The sequence below is a fragment of the Salvelinus alpinus genome, chromosome 5, assembly GCF_045679555.1.
Source record: "Salvelinus alpinus chromosome 5, SLU_Salpinus.1, whole genome shotgun sequence".
Taxonomy (NCBI): Eukaryota; Metazoa; Chordata; class Actinopteri; order Salmoniformes; family Salmonidae; genus Salvelinus; species Salvelinus alpinus.
Window position 1 is genome coordinate 98,412,859 of NC_092090.1, and position 15,000 is coordinate 98,427,858.

The 15,000-nt window shown below is 44.1% G+C and overlaps 1 protein-coding gene across 6 annotated transcripts in view; it reads left to right on the plus strand.

The window, feature by feature from the left end:
• LOC139577326 (sodium-dependent phosphate transporter 2-like) overlaps positions 1–15,000 on the plus strand; it is a 139,736-nt gene that overhangs the window by 55,545 nt on the left and 69,191 nt on the right. The gene's annotated exons all lie outside the window — the stretch shown is intronic.

Sequence of the window (15,000 nt, forward strand, 5' to 3'; positions counted from 1 at the left end):
TGGAAAGACTGAGCTGGCAGTTTGAGATGGACAGTCTTGTCCAGAAACAACCTGTAGCCCCTACTCTGCCTAGACACCTGTGGAGATCTGAGAGGATTGGACAGTTGTGAGCAATAAGGCAAAAATTCCACCTAGCCTATCAGTGGGCAAGGTGCCAGCCATTCAGGACAGCTTGTAGCTCGTGCCAGCCAATCAGCACAGCTGGGGGCTTAGGCTAGCCAATCAGCGCAGCTTGAGGTGTCAGGCTAGCCTATCAGGGCGGCCGTTGTGAAACATGAAGTGGTCTGTCTGTGTGAGGGTGTGGGAGGATATGTTTGAGAGCACTTCACTGTAATAGGGAGAGGTTAAAGCTGATTTATAGTTGATCCGGATAATGTGGGTCGGGGGTTCCATACGGAGGATGTGATGCAATCGCGGCGCCTCCGGAGGAGGATGGTGGAGGACAAGTTACGGCTGGGTGATTTGGCCAAAATATAATATCACGGTATTTCTAAAAAGAATGTAAGGTAATTTTATGTTTTTGAATAATAGAGGTTATAAATGTTCTTAATGAGTAGTGATCCCAGGGTGACAACACATATATTTTAAATTATTTCAATGGGTCTTTCTCCATTCTGATTGGTTTATACTGTTCAATTCAACTTCAAAATGTCTGCATTTCCTTGCACTCATGTGAGATCATTGCCACACTGCCATGTAGGGCTGCACTGTATGGGCAAAACAATCTTGGACATTATTATTAATCAAATGTTGCGATTTGACTTTGTTGAACTGTTGGAATTATGGAAAAGGAATGATTATTCTAATTCTGTAGTTATTCTAATCACTGGTATTATCAGGCTGTAATATGGCTAATTATGTTTGCTCTCACTCAGTACATTTATTAGCTAGCCAGCTAGCTAGGGATTAGCAAGCCAGCTAGCTAGGGATTAGCTAGCCAGCTAGCTAGGGATTAGCAAGACAGCTAGCTAGGGATTAGCTAGCCAGCTAGCTAGGGATTAGCAAGCCAGCTAGCTAGGGATTAGCATTATCGGCTACCACAATTTAGCCAAAACTTGCTAAGAAAAGACAATTAGCTGTTTTTTGCAGATGTAAGAAACACAAACTAATAGAACACTAGGGGATTTATATTGAGAAGCAAAGTAGAAACGGCATCATGGTCATCAACATTGTTGCATGTGCTGCGTTGAGCATGCAGACTGAAAGCCAGTGTCTCGTGGTCGAGGAACAACAAATGCTCTCCTTGAGTGACAGTGGGCGGGGCTAGGACAGTGGGCGGGGCGTATGGGGTATGTGTGGAAAGCGGCATGGAGAGAGATGATTCAAGATTCGAAGTAAACTATAAAAATGGACGTTACACGTAGCGTTTCACATTTAACAAACCAAACATTCAAATAACGTAATAGAAGGTAAAGTAAAAAACCCAAACCGGTCCGTGCATCAATACCGGTATATCGTAAAATACGGTATACCGCCCAGCCCTAGGCCAGGTGGGGCGGTACGTTCTGTATAAACACAAACTCACTTTGTTGACAACTTCCTTCACAACAAACATGGAGGACTTTGACTAAAAGCTATCAGAACAAGTTCGCAAATATAAACATCTTTATGATACTTCGTGTAGGGATTTCAAAGACAGTAAAATGTGTTTGATCTCCTGGAAAGAGATCGGGGAGGTGATGGGGATGGAAGGGGAAGCTTGACGTGGAGGTAGTTACGGGACAAGTTCGTAAAGCAAACAAAAAATAAGGATGAACGATCGAAGTGGAGATGCAGGTGCCGCCTTTTTCCCCTTCATGCTATCTTGGCTGAGCTACTATGTCAAGCACCGGCTAACCGACTCCAACATCTCAGAAGAGGTAAGGTCTTTTCAGTTAGCTAACTGCTCATAATTAGCAGCTTTAGAGATTAGCCCTGAAGGCTACTTCTTTCTCGCACAGGGGACGATAGATCCCAAATTCATATAACAAGTAGGAATAGGCTCCACCCCCCAAAAAACTATTTTTTAAAAGTTTTTTTAATGAGGCTCATGCAAACAGGTCAGAAAACATCAAATAATTGCCTGCACGTTTGGTTGGATTTTGGCTAAGCTACTTTGAAGTAAGGTAAGACATATCCAATAATATGTAGTAAAACATTTCGGTTTCAAACAGCTAAATACAGTTGAAGTCGGAAGTTTCCACAGACGATACAACTGCCATCACTCTGCAACCTGCCCTCTCCCATCTGGACAAGAGGAATACCTACAGTTGAAGATGGAAGTTTACATACACTTAGGTTGGACTCATTAAAACTCGTTTTTCAACCGCTCCACAAATGTCTTATTAACAAACTATAGTTTTGGCAAGTTGGTTAGGACATCTATTTTGTGCATGGCACAAGTCATTTTTCCAACAATTGTTGACAGACAGATTATTTCACGTATCATTCATTGTATCACAATTCCGCTGGGTCAGAAGTTTACATACACTATCTTGACTGTGCCTTTAAACAGCTCGGAAAATTCCAGAAAATGATGTCATGGCTTTAGAAGCTTCTGATAGGCTAATTGACATAATTTGAGTCAATTGGAGTTGTACCTGTGGATGTATTTCAAGGCCTACCTTCAAACTCAGTGCCTCTTTGCTTGACATCATAGGGAGAAAAAAAGAAAAACAGCCAAGACCTCCACAAGTCTAGTTCATCTTTGGGAGCAATTTCCAAACACCTGAAGGTACCACGTTCATCTGTACAAACAATAATACGCAAGTATAAACACCATGGGACCACGCAGCTGTCATACCGCTCAGGAAGGAGACGCGTTCTGTCCCCTAGAGATGAACGTACTTTGGTGCAAAAAGTGCAAATCAATCCCAGAACAACAGCAAAGGACCTTGTGAAGATGCTGGAGGAAACGTATCTAAAGTATCTATATCCACAGTAAAACGAGTCCTATATCGACAAAACCTGAAAGGTCGTTCAGCAAGGAAGAAGCCACTGCTCCAAAACCGCCATAAAAAAGCCAGACTACGGTTTGCAACTGCACATGGGGACAAAGATCGTACTTTTTGGAGAAATGTCCTCTGGTCCGATGCACCAAAAATATAACTGTTTGGCCATAATGACCATCATTATGTTTGGAGGAAAAAGGGGGAGGCTTGCAAGCCGAAGAACACCATCCCAACCATGAAGCACGGGGGTGGCAGCATCATGTTGTGGGGGTGCTTTGCTGCAGGAGGGACTGGTGCACTTCACAAAATGGATGGCATCATGAGGCAGGAAAATTATGTGGATATATTGAAGCAGCATCTTAAGACATCAGTCAGGAAGTTAAAGCTTGGTCGCAAATGGGTCTTCCAAATGGACAATGACCCCAAGCATACTTCATAGCATATTTCCAAAGTTCTGTCCAAATGGATTAAGGAGAACAAAGTGAAGGTATTGGAGAGGCCGTCACAAGGCCCTGATCTCAATCCTATAGAACATCTGTGGGCAGAACTGAAAATGCGTGTGCGAGCAAAGAGGCCTACAAACCTGACTCAGTTACACCAGCTCTGTCAGGAGGAATGGGCCAAAATTCACCCAACTTATTGTGGGAAGCTTGTGGAAGGCTACCCAAAACGTTTGACCACAGTTAAACAATTTAAAGGCAATGCTACCAAATACTAATTGAGTGTATGTAATCTTCTGACCCACTGGGAATGTGATGAAAGAAATAAAAGCTGAATTAAATCATTCTCTACTATTATTCTGGCATTTCACATTCTTAAAATAAAGTGGTGATCCTAACTGACCTAAGACAGGGAATCTTTATTAGGATTAAATGTCAGGAATTGTAATTGTGAAAACTGAGTTTAAATGTATTTGGCTAAGGTATGTAATCATGATGTATGTAATCTTCAGACTTCAACTGTACATGTTTTCAAAATGTATACATGCTCCAGCTCATCGCAAAGTGATGCTCTGAATCCTGCCTCGATACTGTTTTTAACACTTGTTTGCATTTATAATTGATATGCAATAATTGGGTAAATGATAAATACATATGATAAAAGCACGTTTCACTCCAGAAGAAAATAATGAGCTGTAGCAGCAGCTCTCGCACTACATCGACTGGTATTTTCATCAATGAATAGGTTATAATGCATAATGGGAGTTATTTCTTCCCCTGGACAATTGGCCAATTTCTTATTTAGCTGCTTTTCATTTTTTTTATTGGCCAAAAGCCGGCTATTCCCGACTAATGGAAACCCTCATACACATACTGAAAATGTACATATCTACCTCTACAATATCCATTATTATAATATAATATCCAACATTGTACATTTGGTATTGACACTGACCCTGTACAGAATATAGCTTCCTCATTATTTATATTTCTGCCTTTTTGTTCTACTTTGTATTCTATTGTACTACTGATATTGATTACTGCATTGTTGGGAAAAGAGCTAGCAAGGAAGGCATTTCACTGTACTTGTGCACGTGACAATAAAACTTAAGTAACGTAAATGCCAAATCAAGCTGAGCCGAACCGGGCTGTACGGAGTTGGCCTGGTTACTCATTCCACCATGCTGGAACCGTGCTGTATAGGATGGCATACAGTGTGTTCATAATGTATCTGTGTCTGTTGGACTGGACACATCACTTGTGGATCACACTCTGTAAAAATGGCATATTCATTGTAGCAGGTCTGATAGGATAAAGTAGTCGCTCGCTCGCTCACACACACACACACACACACACACACACACACACACACACACACACACACACACACACACACACACACACACACACACACACACACACACACACACACACACACACACACACACTGAGAGGTCAGGCAGTAGTGATGTAATGGTGGGCGAGATTTGTCTTTCATTGGGGGTCATAAGAGGATAGCAGTAACAACATGACACATGTTTTGTCTCTGTTGCGCCCTCTACTGGCCAGATGATGACTTGCTGATATTTCTGAGGAAATTAATTGACCCTTCTTCCTCCTCCTCTCCTCCCCATGTCACCTCTCCTCCTCCTCTCCTCCCTCCTCTCCTCCTCCCCTCCTCTCCTCTCCTCCTCCCCTCCCCATGTCACCCCTCCTCTCATCTCCTCTTCTCCTCCCCTTCTCTCATCTCCCCTCCTCCACCCCTCCTCTCATCTCCCCTCCTCCTGCCCACCTCTCCTCCTCCCCTACTCTCTCCTCTCCTCTTCCTCCCCTCCTCCTTCCTCCCCTCCTCTCCTCCCCATGTCACCGGAACACAGGCAGACCGCCTGTCACAAAGACTAGTCCTCACAGTCAAACCTTCTGCAACAGTACTGACACACACACACACACACACACACACCATTAAAACCCAGCCAGAACCTGGTCTGGATAAATTCTATCAGAATATTCATCTTCGTTCTATCATCTAATTGATTTTCTTTTAAAGTCACAATTAATCCTGGTCACGCTGAGTGGCCTTACAATCCCTTCAGGAAACATGATTGTATTTACAGAGCATTCGGAATGTATTCAGACCCTTTCATTTTTTTTACAGCCTTAATGACAAAGCAAAACAAGTTTTTTGAAATGTTTTCACATTTATACAAAAATAAAAACAAATACCTTATGTACATAAGTATTCAGACCCTTTTACTATGAGACTCGAAATTGAGCTCAGGTGCATCCTGTTTCCTTTGATCATCCTTAAGATGTTTCTACAAATTGGTTGGAGTCCACCTGTGGTAAATTCAATTGATTGGACATGATTTGGAAAAACGCACACCTGTCTATATAAGGTCCCACAGTTGACGATGCATATCAGAGCAAAGACCAAGCCATGAGATGGAAGGAATTGTCTGTAGAGCTCCGGGACAGGATTGTGTCGAGGCACAGATCTGGGAAAGGGTACCAAAAAGGACAACCATCTCTGCAGCACTCCACTAATCAGGCCTTTATGGTAGAGTGGCCTGACGGAAGCCACTCCTCAGTAAAAGGCACATGACAACACGCTTGGAGTTTGCCAAAAGGCACCTAAAGACTCTCAAACCATGAGAAACAAGATTCTCTGGTCTTATGAAATCAAGATTGAACTCTTTGGCCTGAATGCCAAGCGTCACATCTTGGAGGAAACCTGGCACCATCCCTATGGTGAAGCATGGTGGTGGCAGCATCATGCTGTGGGGATGTTTTTCAGCGGCTGGGACAGATAGACTAGTCAGGATTGAGGGAAAGATGAAAGAAGCAAAATACAGAGATCCTTGATGAAAACCTGCTCCAGAGCGCTCAGGACCTCAGACTGGGGCAAAGGTTCACCTTCCAACACTGCATCGCAGTACTAGGTGCATCGCAGTACTAGCTGCATGGCAGTACTAGCTGCATGGCAGTACTAGCTGCATCGCAGTACTAGCTGCATCGCAGTACTAGCTGCATGGCAGTACTAGCTGCATGGCAGTACTAGCTGCATCGCAGTACTAGCTGCATCGCAGTATTAGCTGCATCGCAGTACTAGCTGCATGGCAGTACTAGCTGCATCGCAGTACTAGCTGCATGGCAGTACTAGCTGCATCGCAGTACTAGCTGCATCGCAGTATTAGCTGCATCGCAGTATTAGCTGCATGGCAGTACTAGCTGCATCGCAGTACTAGCTGCATGGCAGTATTAGCTGCATGGCAGTATTAGCTGCATGGCAGTACTAGCTGCATGGCAGTACTAGCTGCATGCAGTACTAGCTGCATGGCAGTACTAGCTGCATGGCAGTACTAGCTACATCGCAGTACTAGCTGCATCGCAGTACTAGCTGCATGGCAGTACTAGCTGCATCGCAGTACTAGCTGCATCGCAGTACTAGCTGCATGGCAGTACTAGCTGCATCGCAGTACTAGCTGCATGGCAGTACTAGCTGCATCGCAGTATTAGCTGCATGGCAGTACTAGCTGCATCGCAGTATTAGCTGCATCGCAGTACTAGCTGCATGGCAGTACTAGCTGCATGGCAGTACTAGCTGCATGGCAGTACTAGCTGCATCGCAGTACTAGCTGCATGGCAGTACTAGCTGCATCGCAGTACTAGCTGCATGGCAGTACTAGCTGCATCGCAGTACTAACTGCATCGCAGTACTAGCTGCATCGCAGTACTAGCTGCATGGCAGTACTAGCTGCATCGCAGTATTAGCTGCATGGCAGTACTAGCTGCATCGCAGTACTAGCTGCATCGCAGTATTAGCTGCTGCATGGCAGTATTAGCTGCATCGCAGTACTAGCTGCATGGCAGTACTAGCTGCGCAGCCGCATGGCAGTACTAGCTGCATGACAGTACTAGCTGCATCGCAGTACTAGCTGCATCGCAGTACTAGCTGCATGGCAGTACTAGCTGCATGGCAGTACTAGCTGCATGGCAGTATTAGCTGCATCGCAGTACTAGCTGCATCGCAGTACTAGCTGCATGGCAGTACTAGCTGCATGGCAGTATTAGCTGCATCGCAGTACTAGCTGCATCGCAGTACTAGCTGTGCCACTAGAGATTCTGGGTTCGAGTCGAGGCTCTGTCGTAGCCGGCTGCAACTGGGAGACACATTGGGCGGCACACAATTGGTCCAGCGCTGTCCGGGTTAGGGGAGGGTTTGGCCGGCAGGAATATCCTTGTCCCATCGCGCACTAGTGACTCCTGTGGCAGGCCGGCACAGTGCACGCTGACACGGTCGCCAGGTGTACGGTGTTTCCTCCGACACATTTGTGCGGCTGGCTTCCGGGGTTAAGTGGGCATTGTGTCAAGAAGCAGTGCGGCTTGGTTGGGTTGTGTTTCGGAGGACGCACGCCTCTCCCGAGTCCGAACGGGAGTTGCAGCGATGAGACAAGACTGTAACTACCAATTGGGAATTTAAAAAAGGGTCTGAATACGTACAGTACCAGTCAAAGGTTTGGACACGTTATTCATTCAGGGTTTTTCTTTATTTTTACTATTTTCTATATTGTAGAATAATAGTGAAAACATCAAAACTATGAAATAACACAACAAAAAGTAACAAAAAAAAGTGTTAAACAAATCAAAGCATGTTTTATATTTGAGATTCTTCAAAGTATCCACCCTTTGCCCTTGATCACAGCTTTGCACACTCTTGGTGTTAATCAAGTGCACCTACCGCCAGCAGGGCTTCTGAATCAAGGGCACCTACCGCCGGCAGGGCTTCTGAATCAAGGGTACCTACCGCCAGCAGGGCTTCTGAATCAAGGGCACCTACCGCCGGCAGGGCTTCTGAATCGAGGGTACCTACCGCCGGCAGGGCTTCTGAATCAAGGGCACCTACCGCCAGCAAGGCTTCTGAATCGAGGGTACCTACCGCCGGCAGGGCTTCTGAATCGAGGGTACCTACCGCCAGCAGGGCTTCTGAATCAAGGGTACCTACCGCCGGCAGGGCTTCTGAATCAAGGGCACAGGCCTTTATGCCTTTGTTCTTTGGCTTTTCTACAGAAATGTTTGGTGATCGACTAGGAATGCCGTGAAGATCGACTAGTCAATCGCGATCCACCGGTTGGTGACCACTGGTATACAGTATAATGGTTGCTTGGTTACGGCTGTGTTAATGATTGTAGTCGTCCGGCATATAGGAGCGTATAAACTGACTTCTGTTCCTAAAGGCAGGTCCTAGATCAGCCCGGAGCAAACAGACCAATGGCAGTACTCTGCCTTTTAGATCGCATAACTCTTAACAGCCTGTCCTAGATCAGCTTGGAGAGCGATCCCTGTGTGTCTCGTTTTGTTGTGAGACCTGGTGTCTGCCTGCCTGAGGAGAAAAAACGAGGAGAGGAGACGAGCGGCATAAAGACATACTGTTCAGCTCCTCTTTGAAAGGAGTGATTGTGCCAAAGGGAGAGGGAGAGAGGGAGGGAGAGAGGGAGAGAGGGAGGGACGGAGAGAGAGAGAGCAGAGAGAGCAGAGAGAGATAGAGAGAGAGAGAGAGAGAGAGAGAGCAGAGCAGAGAGAGAGAGAGAGAGAGAGAGAGCAGAGAGAGAAAAGCAACAGGGAAACTAGCTGCTTCTCTCCCCCTGTCTCTCCCCCTCCCTCCCTCCCTCCCTCCCTGCACCTCAAGTGTGTGAGAGATATTTAACCCAGTTTGGTTCACTCTTATTCTGTGTTATTTCATACACACACCTTTTTTCCTTGACGTTCGGTATTCCATCCGGACGGCGGTGATTATCTCTCCCTCGTTCTGCCAGCGAGCTGCGAATGCATTCTGTTTTCTAGTCTAAACAGAGCAGGTGTCTGTGATTTCAGAAGAGCTTCTGCTGTATGACTGCTAGTCTGTGTGTCAGTTAGGGCTGGGAACAGCCAGGTACGAGACGATAACCATATTAAATTAAATCACTCGGCGGTGTTGGTTCAGTGATGGAGTTTTCATACAGTACCAGTCAATAGTTTGGACACACCTACTCATCCAAGGGTTTTTCTTTATTTTTTTTACTATTTTCTACATTGTAGAATAATTGTGATGACATAAACTATGAAATAACACATATGGAATCATGTAGTAACCAAAAAAGTGTTAAACAAATATGTTTATTTTAGATTCTTCAAAGTAGCCACCCTTTGTCTTGATGACAGCTTTGCACATTGTCATTTTATCAACCAGATTCACCCCTGAATGCTTTTCCAACAGTCTTGAAGGAGTTCCCACATATGCTGAGCACGTGTTGGCTGCTTTTCCTTCACTCTGCGGTCCAACTCATCCCAAACCATCTCAATTGGGTTGAGGTCAGGTGATTGTGAAGGCCAGGTCATATGATGCAGCACTCCATCACTCTCCTTCTTGGTCAAATAGCCCTTACACAACCTGGAGGTGTGTTGGGTCATTGTCCTGTTGAAAAACAAATGATAGTACCACTAAGTAGAAACCAGAAAGGATGGCGTATCACTGCAGAATGCTGTGGTAACCATGCTGGTTAAGTGTGCCCTGAATTCTAAATAAATCACAGACAGTGTCACCAGAAAAGCACCATAACACCTCCTCCTCCATGCTTCACGGTGGGAACCACACATGCGGAGATCATCCGTTCACCTACTCTGCGTTTCACAAAGACACGGCGGTCGGAACCAAAAATCTCACATTTGAACTCATCAGACCAAAGGACAGATTTCCACCGGTCTAATGTCCATTGCTCGTGTTTCTTGGCCCAAGCAAGTCTCTTCTTCTTATTGGTGTCCTTTAGTAATGGTTTCTTTGCAACAATTTGACCATGAAGGCCTGATTCACGCAGTCTCCTCTGAACAGTTGATGTTGAGATGTGTCTGTTAGTTGAACTCTGTGAAGTATTTATTTGGGCTGCAATCTGAGGCTGGTAACTCTAATGAACTTATCTTCTGCAGCAGAGGTAACTCTGGGTCTTCCTTTTCTGTGGCAGCCCACATGAGAGCCAGTTTAATCATAGCGCTTGATGGTTTTTGCAACTGCACTTGAAAATGTTTAAAGTTCTTGAAATTTTCCAGATTGACCTTCATGTCTTAAAGTAATGATGGACTGTCATTTCTCTTTGCTTATTTGAGCTGTTCTTGCCGTAATATGGACTTTGTCTTTTACTAAATACGGCTATCTTCTATATACCAACCCTACCTTGTCACAACACAACTGATTGGCTCAAACGCATTAAGAAGGAAAGAAATTTCAGAAATGTACTTTTTAACAAGGCACACCTGTTAATTGAAATGCACTCCAGGTGACTACCTCATGAAGCTGGTTGAGAGAATGCCAAGAGTGTGCAAAGTTGTCAAGGCAAAGGGTGGCTACTTTGAAGAACCTCAAATATAAAATGTATTTTGTTTTGTTTAAATAATTTGGGTTACTACATGATTCCTTATCTGTTATTTCATAGTTGTGATGTCTTCACTATTATTCTACAATGTAGAAAGTAGTAAAATTAAAGAAAAACCCTTGAATGAGTAGGTGTGTCCAAACATTTGACTGGTTCTGTATATACACATTGTTACATTGTTGGTAAGGGCCCATAAGTAAGTATTTCACTGTTAGTCTACACCTGTTGTTCACATGCATGTGACAAATAAGATTTGATTCTGAGTGGAATAGATTAGACACAGTTGAAGTCGGAAGTTTACATACACCTTAGCCAAATACATTTAAACTCAGTTGTTCACAAATCCTGACATTTATTCAGAGTAAATATTCCCTGTCTTAGGTCAGTTAGGATCACCACTTTATTTTAAGAATGTGAAATGTCAGAATAATAGTAGAGAGAATTATTTATTTCAGCTTTTATTTCTTTCATCACATTCCCAGTGGGTCAGAGGTTTACATACACTCAATTAGTATTTGGTAGCATTGCCTTTAAATTGTTTAACTTGGGTCAAACGTTTCGGGTAGCCTTCCACAAGCTTCCCACAATAAGTTGGGTGAATTTCGGGCCCATTCCTCCTGACAGAGCTGGTGTAACTGAGTCAGGTTTGTAGGCCTCCTCGCTTGCACACACTTTTTCAGTTCTGCCCACAACTTTTCTATAGGATTGAGGTCAGGGCTTTGTGATGGCCACTCCAATACCTTGACTTTGTTGTCCTTAATCCATTTTGCCACAACTTTGGAAGTATGCTTGGAGTCATTGTCCATTTGGAAGACCCATTTGCGACAAAGCTTTAACATCCTGACTGATGTCTTGAGATGTTGCTTCAATATGTCCACATAATTTTCCTCCCTCATGATGCCATCTATTTTGTGAAGTGCACCAGTCCCTCCTGCAGCAAAGCAACCCCACAACATGATGCTGCCACCTCCGTGCTTCACGGTTGGGATGGTGTTCTTCGGCTTGCAAGCCTCCCCCTTTTTCCTCCAAACATAATGATGGTCATTATGGCCAAACAGTTCAATTTTTGTTTCATCAGACCAGAGGACATTTATCCAAAAAGTACGATCTTTGTCCCCATGTACAGTTGCAAACCATAGTCTTTTTTATGGCGGTTTTGGAGCAGTGGCTTCTTCCTTGCTGAACGGACTTTCTGGTTATGTCGATACAGGACTCGTTTTACTGTGGATATAGATACTTTTGTACCTGTTTCCTCCAGCATCTTCACATGGTCCTTTGTTGTTGTTCTGGGATTGATTTGCACTTGTCGCACCAAAGTACGTTAATTTCTAGGGGACAGAACGCGTCTCCTTCCTGTGCGGTATGACGGCTGCGTGGTCCCATGGTGTTTATACTTGCGTACTATTGTTTGTACAGATGAACGTGGTACCTTCAGGCGTTTGGAAATTGCTCCCAAGGATGAATCATACTTGTGGAGGTTTTGGCTGATTTCTTTTGATTTTCCCATGATGTCAAGGAATGAGGCACTGAGTTTGAAGGTAGGCCTTGAAATACATCCACAGGTACACCTCCAATTGACTCAAATTATGTCAATTAGCCTATCAGAAGCTTCTAAATCCATGACATTATTTTCTGGAATTTTCCAAGCTGTTTAAAGGCACAGTCAACTTATTGTATGTAAACATCTGACCCACTGGAATTGTGATATAGTGAATTATAAGTGAAATCTGTCTGTAAACAATTGTTGGAAAAATGACTTGTCATGCACAAAGTAGATGTCCTAACCAACTTGCCAAAACTATAGTTTATTAATAAGAAATTTGTGGAGTGGTTGAAAAACGAGTTTTAATGACTCCAACCTAAGTGCATGTCAACTTCCGACTTCAACTGTATGTAAAGTACACAAAAGTACAATACATTATACTGTACTCTAGTGTGCTCTACTGTACTGTCCAAACATAGATGTCTGTGATTGGTTCAGATTCGGCCAGGGCTGACTGACCAAATTTCTACTACTTTTCAACGTCCCATGGACGTCCGGTTTTGGTCGGTGCTCAGTGGGTGAGAGTGCTGGTTATAGTAAAATGGAATGAGGGTAGGTGGTAGGTGTCACGGTAGGAGTCGTGGAGAGGTGGCATTAACTAGAGAGAGCGAGAGAGAGAAGATTGAGCTCTGCAGAGAGAGAGAGAGAGTGAGAGAGAGAAGATTGAGCAGAGAGAGAGAGAGGGAGGGGTTGTCCAGACTCTTCAGTTTTGCTTTGACAACCTGATGACAGAAAGAGGGGGTGAGGGGGGGGGGGGTTGGGTGGACAGTTATGAGCTGAACATAACAGTATGCCGGTGGAAAGGGAGGACAGTACCAGGTGTTCCAACTATGGTTCATGACTACTATAATTTTCCATTGTAGCAAATTCAATTGCAGTAATTTTCCGATTTTGGTAACAGAATTACGGCTTTTAATCACTTAATTCAAAAAGAAAGCTTGCTATCAGTATAAACACTAACTAATCTACCTTGTTACTTCTGTGAACTTTCATTATCCTCCCTCGTGAATTAAATATCTTAAAGAAATGCCTTTTTTTTTAGTAACAGAATGACAAGGCAATATTTCTTAAACTTACAGAAGGCAAATAATTTATTCAAAACTAAATATTAGTGTTGATATTAGTTGGCAGGTGTCTTCAACATTATTCTGTTTTTATGTAGTTCTGATATTGTACTTTTTTAAAATACTTTTTCTAAGTCAATGTTTTCTCAGACCCCTTTTCCATCAATTTACCCAGAACTCAAAGCCTTTTCTTATTCAAAACATTATGGATACAAAATGGTTGAGAATCTTAAAAAAAATATAGACTCTTATCTTTCATTTGAACCCAATTTGACATGCTCTTATGAACTTCACACGTTGGTGCTCATGGGTCCTTTCAGATGGAATAGACCTCAATTAATTATTTTACGGGTCCATAATTATAGCTCGTAATCTCAGTCTCCAGACTTGAATCCCATTGAAAACCCTTTTATTTAATACAACATGCTCTTTTACAGTAATGACCTGTGGTTTGAATTGAAGAAGGCACAGGTGAACATACAGCTCAGTATTTTGTATTTTATACAGTCTTTTTTTGTTTGTTGCTAATCTTTATCAAGGGTGCCAATAATTATGGACCTGACTGTAAATCTGCTGCTGAGGGACGAGAGAGGGCATGAGGGTGCCAATAATTATGGACCTGACTGTAAGTCTGCTGCAGAGGGACGAGAGAGGGCATGAGGGTGCCAATAATTATGGACCTGACTGTAAGTCTGCTGCAGAGGGACGAGAGAGGGCATGAGGGTGCCAATAATTATGGACCTGACTGTAAGTCTGCTGCAGAGGGACGAGAGAGGGCATGAGGGTGCCAATAACTATGGACCTGACTGTAAGTCTGCTGCAGAGGGACGAGAGAGGGCATGAGGGTGCCAATAATTATGGACCTGACTGTAAGTCTGCTGCAGAGGGACGAGAGAGGGCATGAGGGTGCCAATAACTATGGACCTGACTGTAAGTCTGCTGCAGAGGGACGAGAGAGGGCATGAGAAATGAGAGTTTGGATCAGGCCTGGACATATAAGAAAACAACGTGTTGGCTCATTACTTAAAAAAGATGGAGAACGAGCTGTAGAAAGGAAATTACCAGAGTTTGGAGCAGGTACAGCCGACTAGCGCCAGCTAACGCTACCTAAACATACATACATATATATATTTATATTTTTTTGGAGTCAGAGTATTGATATTGTCCAAAATCATATTGCAATATGCAACTGTATCGACCCCCACCCCCCCACCCCCCCCATCACTAGTTACAATGCCGTAGTGACAGAGGAGGGGGCTCAGAATGTCCTTGGTCTGACTGTATGGCTGTTCTCGGCTGCTAGAACCACCTCTCCCTCCCTCCTCCCCTTCCCCTTTCTTCCTCCGACTCCATTGGCTGCCTCCGTCTCAGTCTGCCTTGTTCTCCCTTCGTGCGATTGGCCATTCTGTGGCGCTCTCCCTCCTAGCTGGTTTCTGATTGGTGCTGCTGGTGCTGTGATGCAGCTGCGGATGCCTTCTTTTAAGAGGCAGTCTAAAGTCTAGACTGATGCTGCTGTGGCTGGCTGCGCTGCTTTCTCTCTCTCTCTCCTCTCTCCCTGCTCGCCTTCTCCTCTGTCTGTTTCTCTCTCTCTCCCTGCTCTCCTCTTCTCTCTCCCTGCTC